A 25,645-nucleotide genomic window follows, 5' to 3' on the forward strand; every position below is an offset into this window, starting at 1 on the left:
GGCTTATTCGGAGAAGACCAGGTGAGCGCTACCACCAGTCTTGTCTCATGCCAACTGTCAAGCATCCTGAAACCATTCATGTGTGGGGTTGCTTCTCAGCCAAGGGAATGGGCTCTCTCTCAGTCTTGCCTAAAAACACAGCCATGAATAAAGAATGGTACCAGAATGTCCTCCAAATGTCCTCCAAGAGCAACTTCTCCCAACCGTCCAAGAGCAGTTTGGCGATCAACAATGCCTTTTTCAACAGAGCACCTTGCCATAAAGCAAAGGTGATAACTAAATGGCTCAGGGAACAAAACAGAGATTTTGGGACCATGGCCTGGAAACTCCCCAGATCTTAATCCCACTGAGAATTTGTGGTCAATCATCAAGAGACGGGTGGACAAACAAAAACCTTCAAATTCAGACAAAATAAAAGCATTGATTTTGCAAGAATGGACTGCTATCAGTCAGGATTTGATCCAGAAGTTGATTGAGAGCATGCCAGGGAGAATTGCCGAGGTCCTGAAGAAGGGTCAACACTGCAAATATTGACTTGCTGCATTAACTCATTCTAACTGTCAATATAACCTTTTGTTACTCATAATATGCAATTATATTTCTGTATGTGATAAAAACATCTGACAAACACACATGAAAACCAGAGGGCAGCAGATCATGTGAAAATATAATATTTGTGTCATTCTCAAAACTTTTGGCCATGACTGTATGTGTGTGTGTGTGTATATATATATATATATTATATTATATATATATATATATATATATATATATATATATATATATATATATATATATATATATATTATTAGCTGAAGAGCCCGGCGCTGCCCGGGCATAGTAACTAACTGTGGTTAGTTATAGCAAATTATAATTATCCTCCATCCCATAGTCCCGTGCCCATATACCCATCATACATATCCACGATCCCATAGGCCCGTGCCCATATACCCATCATACATATTCTCCATCCCATAGTCGAGTGCCCATATACCCATCACACATCCTCCATCCCATAGTCCCATGCCCATATACCCATCATACATATTCGCCATCCCATAGTCGAGTGCCCATATACCCATCATACATATCCTCCATCCCATAGTCGCGTGCCCATATACCCATCATACATATCCGCCATCTCATAGTCCCGTGCCCATATACCCGTCATACACATCCTCCATCCCATAGTCCAGTGCCCATATACCCATTACACATCCTTCATCCCATAGTCAAGTGTCCATATACATATCCTCCATCCCATAGTCCAGTGCCCATATACCCATCACACATCCTCCATCCCATGGTCAACCATTATGACATCATAATGAGCGGCGGCAGGTCTTGCAACCTCTGATGACATCAGCGTCACCATGGCAACCATTGTGACATCATAATGAGGGGCGGGGCTTGACACACACACACACACTTTTCCCCCAGTATGTAGATAGGGGCAAAATTGTTTGGTGAATTGGAACGCGCGGGGTTAAAATTTTGCCTCACAACATAGCTTAGGACGCTCTCGGGGTCCAGACGTGTGACTGTGCCAAATTTTGTGGCTGTAGCTGCGACGGTGCGGATGCCTATCCCGGACATACATACACACACACACACACACACACACACTTTGAGCTTTATATATTAGATAAAATATATAAAGCTCAAGTGTGTGTATGTCCGGGATTGGCATCCGCACCGTCGCAGCTACAGCCACAAAATTTGGCACAGTCACACGTCTGGACCCTGAGAGCGTCCTAAGCTATGTTGTGAGGCGAAATTTTCAACACGTGCGTTTCAATCCACCAAACAATTTTGCCCCTATCTACATAATGGGGAAAAAGTGTGTGTGCATCAAGCCCCGCCCCTCATGATGTCACAATGGTTGCCATGGCGACGCTGATTCATCATAGGTTGCAAGCCCCACCGCTCATTTTGATGTCAATGGTTGACTATGGGATAGAGGATGTGTGATGGGTATATGGGCACTGGACTATGGGATGGAGGATATGTATGACGGGTATATGGGCACGGGACTATGGGATGGTGGATATTTATGACGGGTATTTTGGCACGGGACTATGGGATGGAGGATAATTATAATTTGTTATAACTAACCACAGTTGGTTACTATGCCCGGGCAGCGCCGGGCTCTTCAGCTAGTCTAATATATATTTATTTATTTATTTATATTGGAGAAGGTGATTATGAAAGCAAGAGAGAGCACAAACTTCATGTAAGTCCATAGGGGAGTACAATACTCTATTAATTACTGGTAAGAAACACTCATTTTGGCTCAACTTCTTCATTGTAAGGTTTTTTTTTTTTTTTTTAAGTCTTTAGTGTATCACATAATCTATGTTCCCATGAACAGTACCCAATATCTACAATGAAAACCGGCTGTGCTTTACATACTTAATGATCTGTTATGGACTACAAAAGGAACGCAGCCGAAAAGCAGGTGCTCTGGCCAAACTTTACTCCACGACAAAGCATTTCCACAAATGTATTTTTTATTACCTCGCATTATTGCATTTGCTGTGCTGGTAAAAGACAAATCCAATTGATGCTCACTTAAGTGCAAACATTTACCCATTAGGCTTCACTATGAAAGGGTTCCTGCAAAAGATGGAGAGTTTACCGGAAAGCAGGTTAATACAGTCCATTCCTCAAGGGGGGCTTTGGCAGCTAAACCATAAAGAATATAGACCATTTACATGATATGGTGGGGCACAGCAAGGATGAGGGAATCACTCAGGACTTACATTAGTCACTAGGGACTTACATCTTGTTTATCTACTTATTTTATTTCGGCCTAAGATAAATAAAAAGGAAAAAAAAAATTCAACTTTGACCTACGGTAATTTGCTAAACAACATATCATCTTAAATTCCTGAGGGTATGTGCACATGGGATACATGGTTTTTCCTAAAGTATTCTTTGACCTCTTTTACGGCCCTTTTGAGACAGTGGTTTATTTTTTAATTCCATATCTAATATATAAAGTTCAGTGTGTGTGTGTGTGTGTGTGTGTCCGGGATTGGCATCCGCACCGACGCAGCTACAGCCACAAAATTTGGCACAGTCACACGTCTGGACCCCGAGAGCATCATAGGCTATGTTGTGAGGCGAAATTTTAACCCCGCGCATTCCAATTCACCAAACAATTTTGCCCCCATGTACATAATGGGGGAAAAAGTGAAAGGAAAAGTGTTGGAGGCAAATTGACAGCTGCCAGATATGAACAAGAGGGACTTAAAGAATGAGAGCGATGGCGCCAAAGAGTATATACCGTAAAGTTGCTAAGGTGGGGCCCTGACATGGGATACTCGCCACACACGGGGATATGAACACACACAAAATGCGCCACACACTACCACGTGCTTCAACACATATACCACCCTCAGCACACATTTCACCACACATACACCAACCTCGCCACATAAAAGTCGAAACACCAAAGTCGCCACTCAAAACTCATCACGCTGTCCCAGAGCTGTTTAAAAGATGAAAAATGAGCTGTGATTGGTTGTTATCAGCAACAGTTTTCTCTGTAGACAGTTGTGGTAACTGAGGCCTATTATTCTTATCATTTCTATGGTGTAATCGTCCTTCTGTAAAGCTGGAAATAACACAATTTATTACCGTGAGAACACAGACCACCCTCTGACACAGACTGCAGGGGGAGCCCAGTATCACACAGGATGGGATTAGATACACGGCTCAGCAGTCAGTATCACACAGGAGAGGATTAGACACATGGCTCAGCACACAGTATCACACAGAATAGTATTAGATACACAGCTAAGCAGACTGTATCACACAGAATAGGATTAGATACACGGCTCAGCAGACAGTATCACACAGGATAGGATTAGATACACGGCTCAGCAGACAGTATCACACAGGATAGGATTAGATACACGGCTCAGCACACAGGATAGGATTAGATACACGGCTCAGCAGTCAGTATCACACAGGATAGGATTAGATACATGGCTCAGCAGTCAGTATCACACAGGATAGGATTAGATACACAGCTCAGCAGTCAGTATCACACAGGATAGGATTAGATACACGGTTTTTATGTGCAATATAATCATTATAATTTGTTATAACTAACCACAGTTGGTTAGTATGCCCAGGCAACGCTGGGCTCTTCAGCTAGTATAAAATATATTGGCGACTTCCAAGGGGAAGCCACTGGGCATGAGCGAACAGGCTTGGATGAAGTGTTATCTGATCATGCTCGGGTGCTAACCGAGTGACTTCGGCGTGTTTGAAAAATATGTTCAAGTCCCCGCTCCTGCATGTGTTGCAGCTGTTCAACAGCCATAACACATGCAGGGATTGCCCTGCATGTGATGGGGCTGTGGAACAGCCGTGAGACATGAAGGCACGGAGACTCGAACATATTTTTCAAACACACTGAAGTCACTCGGTTAGCACCCGAGCATGATCAGATAACACCTTAACTGAGCCCTCTTGCTCATCTCTAGAAGCCACAAGAAGAATGAAGTCACTAGTTTTAGCTGATAGGATCTTGTACACAGAATGAAGTGATTAATCAGAGTCAGCATGGGTTTGTAACTAATAAGTCATGTCAGACTAACTTAATTTCCTTCTATGACAGAATCACTGATTGGGTGGATCAGGGAAATGCTGTAGATATAGTATATCTTGACTTAAGCAAAGCATTTGATAAAGTATCTCACACAATCCTTATTGAAAAAAATGGCTAAGTGTGGAATGGACAAGGCAACTCTTAGGTGGATTCATAACTGGCTTAGTGATCGGACCCAAAGAGTGGTCATAAACGGCTGCACATCCAGTTGGAAGAATGTCTCAAGTGGGGTACCACAGGGCTCAGTCCTGGGCCCTGTATTGTTCAACATCTTCATCAACGATTTAGATGAAGGAATTGAGGGTAAACTGATTAAATTTGCTGATGACACAAAGCTAGGAGGGATAGCTAATACTAGAGAAGAGAGAGAGAGAGGATTCAAAAAGATATAAATAAACTGGAGAAGTGAGCAGCAACTAACAGAATGGTTTTTAACAGGGAAAAATGCAAAGTACTACATCTGGGCAATAAAAATGAAAAAAGCATATACAGAATGGGAGGAATAGGGCTAAGTGACAGCACATGTGAAAAAGACTTGGGTATACTAATAGATCACAGACTGAATGAGTCAACAGTGTGATGCAGCAGGAAAAAAAGGCAAATGCAATTCTGGGATGTATTAACAGAAGCATACAGTCTAGATCATGTGAAGTCATTATTGCCCTCTACTCCTCTTTGGTCAGACCTCATCTGGAATACTGTGTCCAGTTTTGGGCGCCACATTTTAAAAAAGACACTAACAAACTGGAGCAAGTTCAGAAAAGAGCGACCAGAATGGTGACCGGTCTGCAAACCCTGTCTTATGAGGAAAGGTTACAGGATTTGGGAATGTTTAGTTTGCAAAAGAGAAGACTGAGAGGAGACTTAATAGCTGTCTACAAATATCTCAAGGGCTGTCACATTGTAGAAGGATCATGTTTATTCTCATTTGCACAAGGAAAGACTAGAAGCAATGGGATGAAACACAGATTAGATATTAGAAAAAACTTTTTGACAGTTAGAGTGATCAATGAATGGAACAAGCTGCCACGAGAGGTGGTGAGTTCTCCTTCAATAGAAGTCTTCAAACATCTGTCTGGGATGATTTAGCAAATCCTGCTTTGAGCAGGGGGGGTGGACCAGATGGCCCAGGAGGTCCCTTCCAACTCTACGATTCTATGATTCTACAGTATTAGCTCCCATGTAGCCTCCTATATACAGTATGGGTCCCCACGTAGTCTTCTTTAATATAGAAAAAAAAAAAAAAAAAAAAAAAATATATATATATATATATATATATATATATATATATATATATATATATATATATATATATATATATATATATATATATATATATAAAGTCCCAGATAACTCCTTTAAAGATATATACTTACAAAGTGCATTATGGATATCGGACTACCATTTTAATGGCGGATTGTCAGTTACAATAAAATTACAAAAAGTCAAGAAGGTATGTGATGAAATAAATGAAATTGTGTTTTATCTTGCTTGTGTCAGATACAAAGAGTCCAGAACACGGTATGAAAGCAGGCCATAGCCAACTGCAGTCTTTATGCTTTTAAGACTTAGAGCTAGATACAATGAAAAAAAGAAGCATTGGTAAAAGCACTCACTTCTGGCTGCTACTGTCAGGTTAACTGTTTCCAGGCATTTCGGCTGATTATGCTCTTAGGAGAAGGAGGATTGACACCCATCCAACTGTTGTTATGAGGACTGTCTGCCCTGCAAAATCAATGAAAACAAAACAGAAGTCAACCAGATGCTGCTGCGCGATACATAGAATTACAAATTCACTAAGAATGTGTGAACAGTAAAAATAAAACAGCCGAACTCGCACCAAGGATTGAAAATAGCACATGATTGCAAGAGACCTGTATCACAATGATGATCTGAAGAATAAAGAGCTGAAGAATGCAGATTGTCTACTACAAAACCAATGTGGTATCTGAAATGAATGGCCTAATACAGACAGAAGATTCATTGGAGAGAATTCATGAATTACAAATAAGCCAGAAGTCTTCACAAAACCTTTAGTGATTTGCAGCCAAGTACAAAGGTCATTTTGTTATAAATCCAAAAACTACAAAACCTTCTTTGGTGGAGTTCACACCTGCATTATGAATTCCATTCCACCTGTAATCGTTACTCCCCTATAACTGCAGCGAAGAAAGCACATTCCGATTGTTGCAGTTTCACCATTTAAAGTGAACGTGTCACCAGGTTTGGCAGATATAAGATACGGCCACCGCCTTTCAGGGCTGATCTACAGCATTCTATTAATTCATTTCTTTTAAGTATCGGCACATGTGACCGCCGGCAGTAGCAGGAAGCCGGTGGCTGACACTGCGCGCTACAGAATAGCAATGAATACTCACTGCTCTCTGTGCGCTCAGTCCCAGTGAGTATTCCGGCAGCTGCTCTTCGGCTTGAAAGCAGCGCATGACGTCCCTGCCATGCGCTGCTTACAAACATAAAGCAGTTGCCGGAGCAGGACACTGAGGGAGCGCTGTGAAGGGAAGTGTTTTTTTTTTTTTTAAAGTTTTCTGATGGGGCCATGCATACCAAGATGGGGGTGGGGGCCAATGATACCAAGATAAGGATGGGGTCATGCATACCAGGATGGGGGTGGGGGCCAATCATACCAAGATAAGGATGGGGCCATGCATACTAGGAGAGATGGGGGCCAAGCATACCAAGATAGGGATGAGGGTGGTCATGCATACCAGGTAGGGATGAGGGGGGGGGGGGGGGGTATGTGTATCAGGATAGGGGTGAGGGGACCATATATACCAGGTCTGGGGATATTAAGTACAGAATTGACCACATTTTTTGCTTCAATTTCTTTTTCCTAATTTCCTCCTCTAAAACCTAGGTGCGTCTTATAATACGAAATACACGGTAGATTTATTCAGCATCAAGAATGAGCACAAACACACGCACTGACAGCATTGGCATGTCATCAATGTGGTTATTAATGGATGACTGAGGAACGTCCTGCCACGCAGATTGCAAATCCTCAGAATCCATTGCTGGCAGCTCTCTTTGCAATTGATGACTTCTGACATTCCGCTTGATTGCCGAAAAGTCTGAAGACTCTGCAGGCCACGTTTAAGCTTATTTAGGCCACGTAGGCTGCTCACAGTAACATGAGCAACATGTGTCCTGGTATTGTGGTGTTGAAAAACGGCAACAAGAACACTGAAATGTCCGTATCATTGGTTCCCTGATCCATTGTGTACTGTAAGTTAAATCAGATATCACACAACATGCCTAAGGCAACAAACGTCTACACAGCAAACACTGATGGAAAAATATATTAAAAAAAAGTTATGGCTCCAGGAACAATGGGAGAAAAAAAACAAAAAAAAAACCACATCAATAAAAAAAGTCTGTGGCCATAAAGCTGTTCCATCAATTCCAGAACAGTATGTGTATAAACGCAGAACACTTTCCAAACAGCACAAGCTATATAGCCCATCTCATTAAGGCTGCCTGAAATGATCGACTTTTCATACAAAGATTTTTCTATATGGTTAACTAAACAAATACAGACTGCAGTTGTAGACTATCAGAATTCCCAGAATAAGGGGATTAAAATAGTTTTAGAAATGAAATGAATAATGTAGGTTGCAATCAATATGCAATCTATTAATTCACCGGAACTCATATGGATCAATTGATTAAATGACTCCGTACTGAAGAACTGTGCAGCATCCCCTGCACGTACAGAACGGACGACTGAAGGAAAATGTATTCTACCATTTACGGTATTCCATTTTTTCAGCACCAAAATAATTCCGTATTTCTGATCAGCCATAGGAGCTATCAGCTGACCGAGAACTATGGGGCCTTTCAGGTTATGGTCACCATTCTGGCAACATCGGCTTTGAACGCTGCAATTTTATATACGTGGTAAAAAATACTAGACAGAAATAACAATGAATCGTGATGAATCCTAAGTAATATGATTATGGAATAAAGTTACCTACTAAAAACAGGCAAAAATGTCATCCAATCCTCTCCAGCACTTAAATGAGTCATATGTAATCCCACAAGCAGGCAGCGCTGAAAGAAAACGCTCTGCTGCAAGTTCTCTGCAGGTTGTTTCTTCCATTGAGAGAAAGGTCAGAACACGCCTTGCTGAGACACACGTTTCCTTTCACAAAGCTGCTGTCATTTATGCGAGAAAAATTAACAGCGGAAGCAAAAAAGCAAGAAAGTACAATTATTAATTCTGCTCAGGCATTCCTCTGCTATTCACCGCAATCCACTCCATTCATCACTTCACCCTGGAATACCTGAACACTGCAAGAACACGGGCAAATCTTACTTTAATAAATTGGACTTACTTACAAATTAGCATCTATTAACCCAAAAAAAGCATCCGTTCTGAAACACTACTTCCTACCAATAATATATGGTAGAAGAGAAAATCTGTCACAGGAAATCTGGTCTCAGTAAGGGAGTAGGGTCCTCAGGGGTGGTCTTTTATTTACTTCATTATGAATAAACGACACCCACACAAGCCAGAATGTGTGTTCAACCTAAGATTCTTCAAAGTATCCCGATTTAACTCTGCTGACAGCTTTACACCCCCTTGGCATGCTCTCAAGTAACTTCATCAGTCACCTTGAATGGCTTCCAATGAACATGTATGCGTGGTCAGAATGTTTTTTCCTTCATCGGGTATTTTATAGAAGAAGTTGGTACACCGTCCCTTACAATGCTGAGCCTTATGCCACAACTGTTCCAAGTCAGAATATAGCAAGATACCTTGAAGGTATCACTGTTGACTAGACACATAGCATTACACAACTATACTATGCACTTTAAGCACTTTATGTAGGTGTTGGTGGTGGCTTTTCTATGGAGTCCTTTGAAGGTCAGGGAGGGCCAGTCGACATGTAGCAGGGGCGCCATTTTGTGTATCAAGGATGCCAATCTCCGCTATCAGGAAGGGACTTATAGGGTAATACACATTCTATCTTCCCTAGACCTTTCCTAGTTGCTACAGTGGGCACGGAAAGTATTCAGACCCCTTTAAATTTTTCACTTTGTTTCATTGCAGCCATTTTCAAATTCAAAAAAGTTCATTTTTTTTCCTCATTAATGTACACTCTGCACCCCATCTTGACTGAAAAAAACAAATGTAGAAAGGTTTGCAAATTTATTAATAAAGAAAAAAAACTGAAATATCACATGGTCATAAGCATTCAGACCCTTTGCTCAGACACTCATATTTAAGTTACATGCTGTCCATTTCCTTATGATCCTCCTTGAGATGGTTCTACTCCTTCATTGGAGTCCAGCTGTGTTTAATTAAACTGATAGGACTTGATTTGTAAAGGCACACACCTGTCTAATATAAGGCCTCATAGCTCACAGTGCATGTCGGACCAAATGAGAATCATGAGGTCAAAGGAACTGGCCAAGGAGCTCAGAGACAGAATTGTGGCAAGGCACACATATGGCCAAGGTTATGCTCTTTTTTATTGCTAATGAGGAATTTTTTGGCATTTTTTTATGTAGACTGTAGGCCAATAGGTATGTAATTTGTATTACCATCTTCAAAACAACATGCTTGTACCACGAGATCATGAGATAAGTCATACATTTCATCTATTCTGTACTGTATAGTCATTGAGAGCCATTCAGGTAGTTCATTCTTAGAATGGATTCTTGAAAAGGAGGGTCATTATTTCCATATAACTGTGAAATAAAACAAGAAATCTCATTAAACTTCCTTCCTCCTACAAGATGCGCTATATTTAAAGACGCCAACCTCTTGTGGCAAGTTGTTTGTGCTTTTGCATAGATATTGTGCAATGGAAAATATATTAGTGTGTAAAAAGGTCTTGGACCAGCTCAAAATTTGTAACCAATCTCAAACAGGTCAATAGAAAGTGTTGAATACAGGATTATCAGACAGACATTCTTGATTACTTAAAAGGTAAATGGTAATCAAAAATGAGGATAAAACTTGCATGTAAGAAAGACCAGCTTCAGGACATATACTCACAATACAGCATAATTTGCACACATAGCAGTTACGCTACAGATTTTACCCGCAGAATCTAGAACAAAATTTTCCAACAACACTGTCTGCACAAAGCAACAGAATGGTCCTCCAACAAGGTGGAAAAGAACTCACACTCATGAGATACCAGAACGTCGGACTTGCTACCACCACGACCATCACCAGAGCTTTCAGGCACTGTTGAGCATCCATCAACAAGTTGCAACATCAACTGCTCCAGTGCAGAACAAGGAGATTTTGCCTCAGATGCTGTTTTAACCACACACTGTCTGCACTGTATATTGCTAAGGCCAATAACTTCCACTCTGATGACATCACCTCCTTGGTACCCTTGTCCGATTACAAGATACTGTCCAACAGACTATGATCATCATCATTCCAGGGAAGTGGCCAGAGCTCCTTGTCCACCTTCCTGATTCCCACCTTCAGATTTGCCTTGACTCAGAGGGCTACTACCACTGTCAAAGGCTCTACCGCCTTAACTCGCAGACCCAGCAACACAGCTTGGCATGAAAATGATGTTATCCATATCCTCTGGCTCCTTTTCATCCAAGAATAAAGCTTGATTGTTCATTTCTTCCAATAAACCAAACTGAACAATTTCTTCTCCTCCAGTATGCTCCTTTGCCTCCAGGGTGCTGTAAGTTATATGGTACAGAACGGAAACAGGTTACTGATTGACTGAATATTCCACTCTGTGTAACATTAAGTGTTATTGCAGAGGGGGAGGCGGACTTGAGCAGAACATGGTCTAGAGCTGCTAGTGTCGCTGTCAGAGGTTACATCATCTAGGCTGTGAAGTTTGAACACGTAGGTTCACTACTGGAAATGAACATGTGGCATCAGCGGAGAGTACGGTCACAGGCTATATTGTATCTAAAGTAGACAATTAAAACTTATTAAAAAAAATAAAATGAGAACTTTTATATTAAATGTGAAAAAAACATGACCATGACTATATAAGATCGTATGAGAAAGAAAATCTAAGCAAAAAACTGTTCACAGTATTCAGGCGGCGTGTGTGCATATCTAATATTATGCTATTGGAGCAGTGAAGTGGGCAAAATAAAAAATAATATTATAATATATATATATATATATTTTTTTTTTTTTATTTAACCAATGCCCACAGGTTCGTTTTTATCCGCCATTTGGCTTATGCTCTAAAAAGGCCGCTAACTGGCCAAAACGTTGCTTTGATCAGGCATTTTGGATAAATAAAAGGAATGAAATGATGACTCTGATGCCTTGGAAACAATGTGTCTCAACTTTGTTAGTTAAATACCGTAGTTATATTTAAAGGGGTTTTCCCAAAAAGTTCACTTTAACCCCTTAAACCCTGGAGGTATTTTCGTTATTGCGTTTTCGTTTTTTGCTCCCCTTGTTCCCAGAGCCATAGCTTTTTTTTTTTTTATTTTTCGGTCAATATGGCCATGTGAGGGCTTGTTTTTTGCAGGACGAGTGGTACTTTTGGTTTTAACATATCATGTATTGGAAAACGGGAAAAAAAATTCCAAATGCGGTGAAATTGCAAAAAAAAAAAAGTGCAATTCCACAATTGTTTTTTTGCTTTGCTTTTTTACTATGTTGAAAACTAGAAAACTTGAAGGCACTACCAAATTTTAAAGGGGATCGCCGACCACACACATACATGTAAACTGAAAACAAAGAAAGAAGTGTGTATAGAGGACACGATCAACCCTATAAAGATAACCACCATATTTCATGTAAAAATAATTTTTATTCATACACAAAAAAGCACACACAAAAAGTCACAAAAATTTAAAAACAATTAAAAAGGCCAGAACAAGTTTGCCACATGTAAACACCAATCAGGATCCAAAATAAGGACCTAAGGCTCATCTCCTCCAATATGCTAGGCAAAAGATAAAATATATATGGCAGACAGAAAAGCTGCATATGACAAAGATGCAGTTTTTCTGCACTTTTGATGCAGTTTGACAGGTAAACTTTTTTTTTGTAATTAAAATACATTTATTTTATATCTCATTTGTGAAAACAGCTTCATAAACTGTAGCAAAGCTGCATGTAGATGTCCAGATGTGGTTTTTGATGCGGTTTTAACTACATTGTCTGAATCTGCCCTAAAATTATCACTCCATACTCTGAAAAGAGAGCGTGTCTCATTTAGAAGAGCCATCTCCCTCGACTCCATCATACACAGGAACACATGGCTCCTGTGTTGTCTGCCTGAACTGCCAGACATCTTTGATAGTGGCTTTTCTTCGCACTTAACGAGAGGAATTCCAATGTGCCCATACTACTCTCCCCCAATATCATCTGTCCCGGGAGAATTGGGAGGCCTCCATTCATACATATTATACTTTTGGCCAATCTCCCCCCATATTGGTGAGGTTTGACTCTATTCTAATGTGTCTGGCCTTAAAGGGAATCTGTCAACAGATTTTTTCTACTTCATCTGACAGAAGCATGATGTAGGGGAAAAAAGACTGCAAATCCAGCAATGTATCACTTTGTTTTACAACTGCTGCGCCCAGTAAACTATCAAGAGTTCTTTTAGTTAGAGATGTAGCAGAATTGAGAAAGCTAACCTCGCCCACACCAGGCTCTGTATATACAGTACATTGTCTATAGACAGTTAGCTGCTTATCAAAGGAGGGGGTGGAGCAAGACAATTAATTGCTTATATGCTAGTCAATGATAATGTACTAGTGATAAAACTTTCACGGTAAGTAAACAGCTCACAGACTGATATGTGACATCACTAAATTCAGTGTTTAACCCCTTCCTCATGCTGTCCTCAGTGGATGCCATAATTGGGATTAGGATTGTGCTTTGTATTACTTTCCTCATTTGCATGTATAAGGTGTACCCAGGCACCAGGGCCGGACTGGGACTAAAATTCAGCCCTGGCATTTGAAGTTACACAGGCCCACTAGTCACATGGTGACTATATAATATCTTTGTACACTTGTAGTTTACAAGAAGTGAGAGGAGATTAACACGACTATATAACATGTCACAGCTGTGCCCAGTATTTCAGCTCAGTCCTATTTATTGCTTTTAGGTACAGTACTCCTCCCAAATCTCTGTCCCCTTTTGTATGCATGATTACAGAATTCCTGGCAGAACTGCTCTCTATTGGGCAACCAGACCCCCTGGTCATAGCCGCCCCTATCATACCTCCCAACTTTTGAAGAAGTGAAAGATGGACAAAGACTGCGTCGCGCGCAGCGCGCCGCTGCAAATTTTGGTCACGCCCAGCCACACCCATTTCACAACTAGTCACACCCATGTCCACACCTAATCGCACCCATTTTGCACTGCTGATCACACTGACTGGTACTGAGGGCACAGTGGCTGGCATTATGGGCACACTGACTGGCACTAAGGAAGAGAGAAAACAGAGAGAGAAAAAAGAAAACAGAGAGCGAGAAAGAAAGGGGAAAGAAAGAAAGAACAGTGAGAGACAAAGAAAGAACAGTGAGAGAAAGAAAGAAGTAAAGAAAAGAAAGAAAGAACGAACAGAGAGAAAGAGAGGAAAGAAAAACAAAGAGGGGAAGAAAGAACAGAGAGAAAAAAGAAAGAACAGAGAGAGAAAGAAAGAACAGAGAGAGAAAGAAAGAACAGAGAGAGAAAGAAAGAACAGAGAGAGAAAGAAAATGAGGGAAAGACAGAACAGAGAATGAAAAAACAGAGAAAGAAAGAAAAAGAGAGAAAGAAATAAAGAAAGATTCTACAAAGATACTATAGCAGCCCGGCTCCCATTGTAGTGCCCACCTAAGCCTCCCGATGCAGGACCTATCATGATCCGCTCACATGGCCGGCATCCCCAATTCCAAGGCGATCCTGCTGTCTGCGCTGTCGGAGGATGACACGGTGATGGATCTGAAGCATTCCTGGTTCCGTCACAATCTCCTCAAGAAATTATCTCATTTCCGGTCAGCTTCCAGCACATCACTTCCGGTGGAACGTCATGTGTGAGTTTTAAAATGCTCCTCGGGGCTCCGCCGTGTACTCCTGTGTCCGTGGGAAAAGCCCGCTTTGTACACACTTGGCTCCGCTCCGTACATCCCGTACACATATGGCTCCACTCCGTACACACACGGCTCCACTCCGTCCACCGTACACGCGTGGCTCCTCTCCGTACACCTCGTACACCCGCGGCTCCTCTCCGTACACCTCGTACACCCGCGGCTCCTCTCCGTACACCTCGTACACCCGCGGCTCCTCTCCATACACCCTCGGCTCCGCTCCGCTCCGTACACCTCGTACACCCTCGGCTCCGCTCCGCTCCGTACACCTCGTACACCCGCGGCTCCGCTCCGTACACCTCGTACACCCGCGGCTCCGCTCCGTACACCTCGTACACCCACGGCTCCGCTCCGTACACCTCGTACACCCACGGCTCCGCTCCGTACACCTCGTACACCCACGGCTCCGCTCCGTACACCTCGTACACCCACGGCTCCGCTCCGTACACCTCGTACACCCACGGCTCTGCTACATCCACACTGTAAATCAGGACCCCACACATACTTACCTCAACCAGCACCATGACAACAGCAAAGCAGAGTCTTGCAGACGGTAGAGGCAAGGCTGAGCGCACAGGACCTATGATGAGGTCACAGGAGGGGCGGAGTCAGGGGTGACATGATCGGGGCTCTGGACAAAGGCTCCTGATCATGTGACCCCCCTGACTCCTCCCCTCCTGTGACCTCATCACAGGTCCTGCGAACAGAGCGAGCAGGCAAGCGAGTGCGACGCTGTGAGTGGCTGCGGGGGGGAGGGGGTCTCATGCTAAGGCGAGGATGGGGTGCGTGGGGGGGGCGTGGCGGCTTATCTCCCTGCAGTGCGGGAGGAACTTGAAACTATCACCGCCGTGCCCGCAGAGGGCCGGCGGCAGGAGCAACAGTGGCCGCAGCCGCTAGCAAGCGGCGCGGCCCACGTGACAGCGGCCCAGCGGGAAAATGCCCGGTTGGTTATATTGCCAATCCGGGCCTGCCAGGCACCTATCCTTAAGCGCGGTATCACTTTTAGCTATGCATGGTTTCTTATTAATTGACAGGTTCTGGCACTATCCTTGTCGTGTTACCAGCAGCTGAGGATTAAACATTTTATTAGGGTTTTGTGCGCCAGTGTGACCATTTCAGTGAACCAACTGTTCACAATAACAGTAATTTTGACCAACGGTGCCCAAACTTTTACATGCCACTGTACAGTTGATTTGATAAACTGTTTATTCTTTGCCTCATAAAAAGTTTCCTAGAAGGTGCAGAGCTTAAAGAAGACCTATCCAAACACACTTGTGCCCATTATTTCAATTTGAATGTCAAGTAATTTGAATAACAAAAATAATAAATTTATTTATGTGTGTATGTGTGTGTGTGTGTGTGTGTGTGTGTGTGTGTGTGTGTGTGTATGTGTATGTGTATGTGTATGTATGTAACACCAACCAATCACAAAGCATCTTTCTGCAGAGCTGTTTAAAAGGAGCTGAGCTGAAGTTAGGGCCGTTCCACTCAGCGCTCTGGTTCTGACCCCAGGCTAACGGGACGATGTGGGATATTAGTAGGCTGGTGGCTCTGGCTGATGCGATGATGTGGGATATTAGGGGTAGTAGTCCGGTAGCTCTGGCTGACGGGATGATGTGGGATATTATAGTGACTGTGGCTATGCGGAGTGGGCGGGGCTCTACATTCAGAGAAAATATATATATATATATATATATATATATATATATATATATATATATATATATATACACACACTCACTGGCCACTTTATTAGGTACACCTGTCCAACTGTGTGTTAAGACTTAATTTCTAATCAGCCAATCACATGGCGGCAACTCAGTGCATTTAGGCATGTAGACATGGTCAAGACAATCTCCTGCAGTTCAAACCGAGCATCAGTATGGGGAAGAAAGGTGATTTGAGTGCCTTTGAACGTGGCATGATTGTTGGTGCCAGAAGGGCTGGTCTGAGTATTTCAGAAACTGCTGATCTACTGGGATTTTCACGCACAACCATCTCTAGGGTTTACAGAGAATGGTCCGAAAAAGAAAAAAAATCCAGTGAGCGGCAGTTCTGTGGCCGGAAATGCCTTGTTGATGCCAGAGGTCAGAGGAGAATGGGCAGACTGGTTCGAGCTGATAGAAAGGCAACAGTGACTCAAATTGCCACCCGTTACAACCAAGGTAGGCAGAAGAGCATCTCTGAACGCACAGTGCGTCGAACTTTGAGGCAGATGGGCTACAGCAGCAGAAGACCACACTGGGTACCACTCCTCTCAGCTAAGAACAGGAAACTGAGGCTACAATTTGCACAAGCTCATCGAAATTGGACAGTAGAAGATTGGAAAAACGTTGCCTGGTCTGATGAGTCTCGATTTCTGCTGCGACATTCGGATGGTAGGGTCAGAATTTGGCGTAAACAACATGAAAGCATGGATCCATCCTGCCTTGTATCAACGGTTCAGGCTGGTGGTGGTGGTGTCATGGTGTGGGGAATTTTTTCTTGGCACTCTTTGGGCCCCTTGGTACCAATTGAGCATCGTTGCAACGCCACAGCCTACCTGAGTATTGTTGCTGACCATGTCCATCCCTTTATGACCACAATTTACCCAACATCTGATGGCTACTTTCAGCAGGATAATGCGCCATGTCATAAAGCTCGAATCATCTCAGATTGGTTTCTTGAACATGACAATGAGTTCACTGTACTCAAATGGCCTCCTCAGTCACCAGATCTCAATCCAATAGAGCATCTTTGGGATGTGGTGGAACGGGAGATTCGCATCAGGGATGTGCAGCCGACAAATCTGCGCCAACTGTGTGATGCCATCATGTCAATATGGTCCAAAATCTCTGAGGAATGCTTCCAGCACCTTGTTGAATCTCTGCCACGAAGAATTGAGGCAGTTCTGAAGGCAAAAGGGGGTCCAACCCCTTACTAGCATGGTGTACCTAATAAAGTGGCCAGTGAGTGTATATATATATATATATATATATATATATATATATATATATATATATATATATATATATATATATATATATATATTCATTAAAATTTGTTATCACTAACCGTAGTTAGTCACTATGCCCCGGCAGCGTCGGGCTCTTCAGCTAGTCTAATATATAAAGCTCAATGTGGGTGTGTATGTATGTATGTATGTATGTACAGTTAGGTCCATATATATTTGGACAGAGACAACATTTTTCTAATTTTGGTTCTAGACATTACCACAATGAATTTTAAACAAAATAATTCAGATGCAGTTGAAGTTTAGACTTTCAGCTTTCATTTGCGGGTATCCATATTAAAATTGGATGAAGGGTTTAGGAGTTTCAGCTCCTTAACATGTGCCACCCTGTTTTTAAAGGGACCAAAAGTAATTGGACAACTGACTTCAAGGCTATTTCGTGGACAGGTGTGGACAATCCCTTCGTTATGTCATTCTCAATTAAGCAGATAAAAGGCCTTGAGTTGATTTGAGGTGTGGTGCTTGCATTTGGAAGGTTTTGCTGTGAAGGAAACATGCGGTCAAAGGAGCACTCCATGCAGGTGAAACAAGCCATCCTTAAGCTGCAAAAACAGAAAAAACCCATCCGAGAAATTGCTACAACATTAGGAGTGGCAAAATCTACAGTTTGGTACATCCTGAGAAAGAAAGAAAGCACTGGTGAATTCATCAATGCAAAAAGACCTGGGCGCCCATGGAAGACAGCAGTGGTGGATGATTGCAGAATAATCTCCATGGTGAAGAGAAACCCCTTCACAATAGCCAACCAAGTGAACAACACTCTCCAGGAGGTAGCTGTATCAATATCCAAGTCTACCATAAAGAGAAGACTGCATGAAAGTAAATACAGAGGGTTCAATGCACGGTGCAAGCCACTCATAAGCATCAAGAATCAAAAGGCTAGACTGGACTTTGCTAAAAACATCTAAACAAGCCAGCACAGTTCTGGAAGAACAGTCTTTGGACAGATGAAACCAAGATCAACCTCTACCAGAATGATGGAAAGAGAAAAGTATGGTGAAGGCGTGGTACAGCTCATGATCCAAAGCATACCACATCGTCTCTAAAACACAGCGGAGGCAGTGTGATGGCTTGGGCATGCATGGCTGCCAGTGGCACTGGATCACTAGTGTTTATTGATGTGACACAGGACAGACGCAGCCGAATGAATTCTGAGGTATTCAGAGCCATACTGTGTGCTCAGATCCAGCCAAATGCAGCCAAACTGATTGGTCGTTGTTTCATACTACAGATGGACAATGACCCAAAACATAAAGCCAAAGCAACCCAGGAGTTTATTAAAGCAAAGTAGTGGAAAATTCTTGAATGGCCAAGTCAGTCACCTGATCTCAACCCAATTGAGCATGCATTTCACTTGGTAAGACTAAACTTCAGACAGAAAGGCCCACAAACAAACAGCAACTGAAAACCACCGCAGTGAAGGCCTGGCAGAGCATCAAAAAGGAGGAAACACAGCGTCTGGTGATGTCCATGAGTTCAAGACTACAGACAGTCATTGCCAACAAAGGGTTTTCAACCAAGTACTAGAAATGAACATTTTATGTACAATTATTTAATCTGTCCAATTACTTTTGGTCCCTTTAAAAACAGGGTGGCACATGTTAAGGAGCTGAAACTCCTAAACCCTTCATCCAATTTTAATGTGGATACCCTCAAATGAAAGCTGAAAGTCTGAACTTCAACTGCATCTGAATTGTTTTGTTTAAAATTCATTGTGGTAATGTCTAGAACCAATATTAGAAAAATGTTGTCTCTGTCCAAATATATATGGACCTAAGTGTGTGTGTGTGTGTGTGTGTGTGTGTGTGTGTGTGTGTGTGTGTGTGTGTGTGTGTGTGTGTGTGTGTGTATGTATGTATGTATGTATGTATGTCCGGGATTGGCATCCACACCGACGCAGCTACAGCCACAAAATTTGGCACAGTCACACGTCTGGACCCCGAGAGCGTCATAGGCTATGTTGTGAGGCAAAATTTTAACCCCACGCATTCCAATTCACCAAACAATTTTGCCCCTATCTACATAATGGGGAAAAAGTGTACTGTATGTATTGGCATCTGCATCGTCGTAGCTACAGCCACAAAATTTGGCACAGTCACACGTCTGGACCCTGAGAGCATCATAGGCTATGTTGTGAGGCAAAATTTTAACCCCGCGCATTCCAATTCACCAAACAATTTGGCCTATTATTCTTATCATTTCTATGGTGTAATCGTCCTTTTGTAAAGCTGGAAATAACACAATTTATTACCATGCCAACACAGACCACCCGCTGACACAGACTGCAGGGGGAGCCCAGTATCACACAAGATAGGATTAGATACACAGCTCAGCAGTCAGTATCACACAGGATAGGATTAGGTACACATCTCAGCAGTCAGTATCACACAGGATAGGATTAGATACACGGCTCAGCAGACAGTATCACACAGAATAGGATTAGATACACGGCTCAGCAGACAGTATCACACAGGATAGGATTAGATACACAGCTCAGCAGACAGCATCACACAGGATAAGATTAGATACACAGCTCAGCAGTCAGTATCACACAGGAGAGGATTAGACACACGGCTCAGCAGTCAGTATCACACAGGATAGGATTAGATACACAGCTCAGCAGACAGCATCACACAGGATAGGATTAGATACACAGCTCAGCAGTCAGTATCACACAGGAGAGGATTAGATACACGGCTCAGCAGTCAGTATCACACAGGATAGGATTAGATACACAGCTCAGCAGACAGCATCACACAGGATAGGATTAGATACACGGGTATTACATACCTGGTAATGTGTTTTTTCATGAGACATGACGGCACCACGAGAGAGGGGATCCGCCCTACGAGGACAGGAAACCTTCAAGATAAAAAGGGCGGCTCCTCTCTCCGCATCAGTTGTTTTACAGAGCACGAGAGGAACTCCGCAGGTTAGTTCACACATGAACAATACATATTTTACACTGCTAAATTTCCAACACCAAGGGAGTGTATAATACTAACGAAACACCCAACTAATGACGTGATAGGGCGGGAATATAAGGGTGCCGTCATGTCTCATGAAAAAACACATTACCAGGTATGTAATACCCGTGTTTTTCCATGGTACATGACGGCACCACGAGAGAGTTACAGAGATTTGTATTCTCTTTTAGGGGGGGATCACTGCCTGTAACACTCTTCTCCCAAATGTGAGATCAGAGGTGGCAGATAGGTCTAATCTGTAATGTCTGAAAAAGGTAGATGGAGAGGACCAAGTGGCCGCCTTACAGATTTGGTCGATGGAGGCGTCCGCTTTCTCCGCCCAGGACGTTGCCATGGCCCTCGTGGAGTGGGCTTTTAGGCCCTCTGGAACAGCCCTACCTGCACTACTATATGCTAGTATGATGGCCTCTCTCACCCATCTAGCTATAGTTTGCTTAGAGGCTTTAAGGCCTTTCCTTGCTCCTTGATACGAGACAAATAAGGCCCTCTGTTTCCTCCATGGTTTTGTCACCTCTAAATACTGTAGGATACATCTTCTAACGTCTAAGCAATGTAATTTCTCTTCCTTTTTGTTACCGGGGTTAGGACAAAAGGATGGCAAGATTATTTCCTGGGCTCTGTGGAATTTTGACACTACCTTAGGGAGGTATGCTGGATCTAATCTCAACACGACTCTATCGTCCATAACCTGAGTGTATGGTGGATCTGCTGATAGTGCGTGTAAGTCCCCAACCCTACGTGCCGATGTGAGCGCCACTAACAGGGCTGTTTTTAAAGTTACCACTTTATCTGATGTTGCGTCTATTGGTTCAAATGGACTTTCCGTTAGGGATGATAGGACTAAATTTAGATCCCAGGGAGGAGGTTTAGGAGATGGGACAGAGTCAGCTCTAGCACAGGCCCGGATAAATCTGACGACCCATCTATCGCTTGCCAGGTCATAATTAAATAATGCTGCCAGGGCTGAAACGTGTACTTTCAGGGTGCTGACTGCTAAGCCCAGGTCCAAACCCTTTTGTAGGAATTCTAGTACCGCCCTCACAGGCACTTCCCCCTCCTGTATTGGGCCCGAGGTGGACAAAAATTTTCTCCATATCCTCCCATATATTTTTGTGGTCACTGGCTTTCTGCTACTAATTAGGGTGGAAATCAATCTTGCTGAAAAGCCTTTCTTCTCTAACAGTGACCTTTCAAATTCCAGGCTGTCAAATGCAGCCTGGAATTCGGAGGATGATTGAAGGGACCCTGTGTTAGGAGGTCGTGATCCTCTGGGAGCACCCATGGGTCTGTCACTGACATCACCCTCAGCCAATAGAACCACGGCCTTTTTGGCCAAAAGGGAGCTATCATAATTACTCTGGCTTGATCCTCCCTGATTTTTTTCAGGACTAATGGAATGAGGCATATTGGAGGGAAGGCGTATAGGAGACCTGATGTCCATCTTATTCTGAAGGCGTCTACTGCCAGTGGCATGTCTGCTGGTCTTAGGGAGCAGAATTTTTGAACTTTCCTGTTGGTTTTTGAGGCGAAGAGATCTATTATGGGTTTTCCCCACCTCTGCACAATTTGCTGAAAAATGGACTCTTTTAGGCACCATTATCCTTGCTTTAAGTGGTTCCTGCTCAGAAAGTCCGCCTTCAGGTTGTCCGCGCCTCGGATATGCAGGGCCGATAATGAAAGGAACTGATGCTCCGCCAGAGTCAAGATTCTTTTCGCTATTTCCGTCAAAGACCGAGAACGAGTGCCCCCTTGATGGTTTACGTATGCAACCGCCGTACGATTGTCTGATAGGACTTTCACATGATGTCCTCTTAGGTGTGTCAGTAATCTTTCCAGCGCTCTTTCGATGGCTAGTAGTTCCCACTCGTTTGAGGATAGATCTTTTTCCCCCCGCGCCCAAGGGTCTTGAAGCCACAGGGTGTCTAGATGGGCTCCCCAGCCCCAGGGACTGGCATCTGTCGTGACTACTCTGGAGGCTGCATATGTCCAGGGTACTCCCCTCGGAGAGGACTCTATCTGTAGCCACCACTTTAGCGACTGGAGTACAGGATCCGGGATGGTAAGCTTCTGTTCCAATTGCCCCTGAAGCGTCAGATCGTTTTGTAACACACACCACTGAAGTTCCCTTGTGTGAAGTTGGGCCCATTTTACCGCTGGTATGCAGGAGGTTAGGGACCCCAACACTGACATGGCTTTCCTCAGCGTCATTGTTGGCTTTCCTAACGTTGTTCTGATTAGGTTTTTGATTTTCTCTTCTTTCTCCTCTGGGAGGCGACACTCCTGCATTACCGAGTCTATTGTTAGGCCCAAAAAATTCTGGACCATCGTTGGCTCCAACCTGGATTTTTTGAAGTTCAGTTGCCAACCCAGAGTCTGAAGAGTCTCTATTACTGTCTTGACTTGTTCCTGACAGTGAGCGAAATCCTTCCCCACTATCAAGAAGTCGTCCAGATATGGTATTACTAGAGCATCTTTTTCTCTGAGATGTGCCGTGACCTCCGCAATTAACTTCGTAAAGACCCGGGGGGCTGTTGCTACCCCAAAGGGCAGAGCCTTGTATTGAAAATGATGCCACTGAGAGTTTATCTGGACTGCCACCCTGAGAAATTTGCGGTCTTGCTGCCGGATCGGGACATGATAGCAAGCGTCCTTGAGATCCAGGACCGACATGTAACACCGAGGGAAGAGGAGTTCCACCGTAGACCTTATCGTTTCCATTTTGAACGATGGGACTACTAGATACTTGTTGAGGCCTTTCAGGTTTACAATCGTCCTCCAGGAATCGTCTGGTTTCTTTATCAGAAATAGGGGGGAGTAAAAACCTTCCTTCTTTTCCCCTTCTGGAACTTCTTCCAGTACGCGCTTTTGTATAAGCGATAACACCTCCCCCTCTAAACTCTTTTGTCTTTCTTGGGATGATTGTACCGGAGTTTGGATGAATTTTTGTGGTGGCCAGTGGTGGAATTTTAACTCCAGACCTGACCCTACTATCTGTCGGATCCAGGTACTGGATGAGATCCTTTCCCAGGCTGGGAGGAAGTGAGAGAGCCTTCCCCCCACCTGAGAGGGACTGTCACTGGCCGGGTTTTTTGGCTTCTCTAGGGGGCTTACTAAAATAGAAGCCTCTCCCTCCTCTGTATCGTCTGTCAGAATTATTTCTGTCACGTTCTTTGAACTGTTGCCTTCTAAACTTTCGGCCCCTCTGAAAGGAGCGCCGAAAGGCCTGAAACGGTTGTTTCGGAAAATTCTTTTTTGTGTCACTCGCTTTTTCCAATACTTCATCCAGTGCTGGACCGAATAAGAAATTTCCCTCACATGGTAGAGAACAAAGCTTCAGTTTTGCTTGTGTGTCCCCCGGCCAGCACTTGAGCCATACCGCCCGCCGTCCTACATTTGTTAAGGCTGCGGATTTTGACGCTAGTCTGGCCGAATCTGCTGACGCCTCTGCAAGAAAGCCCGACGCCGCTCTAATAGCCGGTAATGATTCCAGAATCATGTCCCTGGGAACTCCTTGTTCTAACTGATCTTCCAAGTTGTCTGTCCATATCTTTAGGGACCTAGCCACACAAGTGGCTGCGATGGCGGGTCTTAGTGCGCCAGCCGAGGTTTCCCAGGCTGATTTAAGGCAATTGTCTACCTTTCGGTCCAGTGGCTCTTTTAGGAACCCCAGGTCCTCAAAGGGTAGGGAAGATTTTCTGGCGACCTTTGATATCGCCACATCAATTTTGGGGGCCCTATCCCAGGACGAGGACGCTTCCTCCTCAAAGGGGTATCTCCTCTTTAGGGAATTCGTTATCTGGGACTTCCTTTCTGGCTTTTCGCATTCGCGTTTTATTAGTGCTTTTAGTTGCTCGTTAACAGGGAAGGCTTTACGTTTTTTCTTTTGCAATCCGCTGAACATGAGATCTTGGGCTGTCTTTTTTGTCTGTTCTTCTACTAGTCCCATGGTAGATCTAACTGCTTTAATGAGCTCATCCGTAGTTTCTACTGGAAATGTATCTTCCCCGTCCGAGCTACTTCCTACATACTGAGACTTATTTGAGTCGTCCTCTGACTCTGTAGAGTCTTGCTGAGAGACCCCTGAGGGGCTTGCTCTCCTATTTTTCCCTTCTGTATCTACAGGTTGTAATGCTCTTACTGATTTTGAAACTTCTGTCTGAATTATGGTCCTCAGACTAGCCGAAAATGAGGGTGTCTCCTCCGCTATGGTTTTGTTAATGCATTCCTGGCACAACTTTTTGTTCCAGGCTGCCTCTGTGGGGTTTTTACATAAGGCACATTCCTTATTCTTCGACTTCCCTCTATATTTCTTAGGGACGTCCTATACTCCACCCCGCCAATGTATATAAGAGGAGGAGGAGGAGAGGGAGAAAGAAAAGGAGAAAGAGAACAGATATTAGATAACTGGACTTTCTCGAAGTTCACTCACCACTCGGACGCTTCATAGAACGGGTACCGGATCTGGAGGTTGGCTGGTCCTTTCACTGTCTCCCAACGAGACTACGGACCCCTCTTTCCTGCAGTGACGACCCGCCCGTGCGCTGCCCGAGTGGCTCACACTACTGCTGCGACGTGCTTTCTCCTCCGAGCGCGCTTCCTGGCGTGCTAGCACATGCTCTGGCGAAGGGCTCTCCATTACGCTGCTTATGCTGCAAGCAGTTACTTCTGCTCCAAATTGGTGCTGTGACGCCTGCTCGCCTTCTCTGGCGAACTTAAATAGCCCCCTTTTTTTTTTTTTTGTTAGACCAACTGGTCTTGCACCTGCCGCGCCTCTGTGTGGACGTGCGTGCGCGCGCATGCGTGCTCCGTGCCCCTCCCGGGACCGTGCACACCTTCTGCTTCTCCCAGGCCCCGTGGTGTTGTGCGCGCCGCTCTACTTCCGGGTCGCCGCACCACTTCCGGTTCGTCGGCCATGATGCGCGCTCTCAGTGCGCGCGCCTCCCGGTGCGGCCCGGCCGAGTGAGCGTC

General features: G+C 43.8%; 1 protein-coding gene and 1 long non-coding RNA gene across 5 annotated transcripts in view; both read right to left on the minus strand.

Moving 5' to 3' along the window:
* Positions 1–25,645, minus strand: part of OTUD7A (OTU deubiquitinase 7A) — a 325,610-nt gene that overhangs the window by 219,032 nt on the left and 80,933 nt on the right. For 2 of the 4 annotated variants that reach the window (XM_073586902.1, XM_073586903.1), the window contains exon 2: positions 6,238–6,346. The gene's annotated coding sequence lies outside the window, so the exon portion shown is untranslated. Of the gene's footprint in view, positions 1–2,517; positions 2,617–6,237; positions 6,347–6,734; positions 6,755–25,645 lie in introns of those variants that run through there. The other 2 variants (XM_073586904.1, XM_073586905.1) reach the window with 2 other exon arrangements.
* On the minus strand, positions 24,791–25,197 carry LOC141098994 (uncharacterized). Its single transcript, XR_012234402.1, has 2 exons — positions 25,134–25,197; positions 24,791–24,998 (listed from the first exon to the last, which is right to left on the minus strand). It is a non-coding gene; the product is annotated as an uncharacterized lncRNA (long non-coding RNA).

Source organism: Dendrobates tinctorius, unplaced genomic scaffold, assembly GCF_039654945.1.
Source record: "Dendrobates tinctorius isolate UK_male_01 unplaced genomic scaffold, ASM3965494v1 ptg000097l, whole genome shotgun sequence".
Taxonomy (NCBI): domain Eukaryota; kingdom Metazoa; phylum Chordata; class Amphibia; order Anura; family Dendrobatidae; genus Dendrobates; species Dendrobates tinctorius.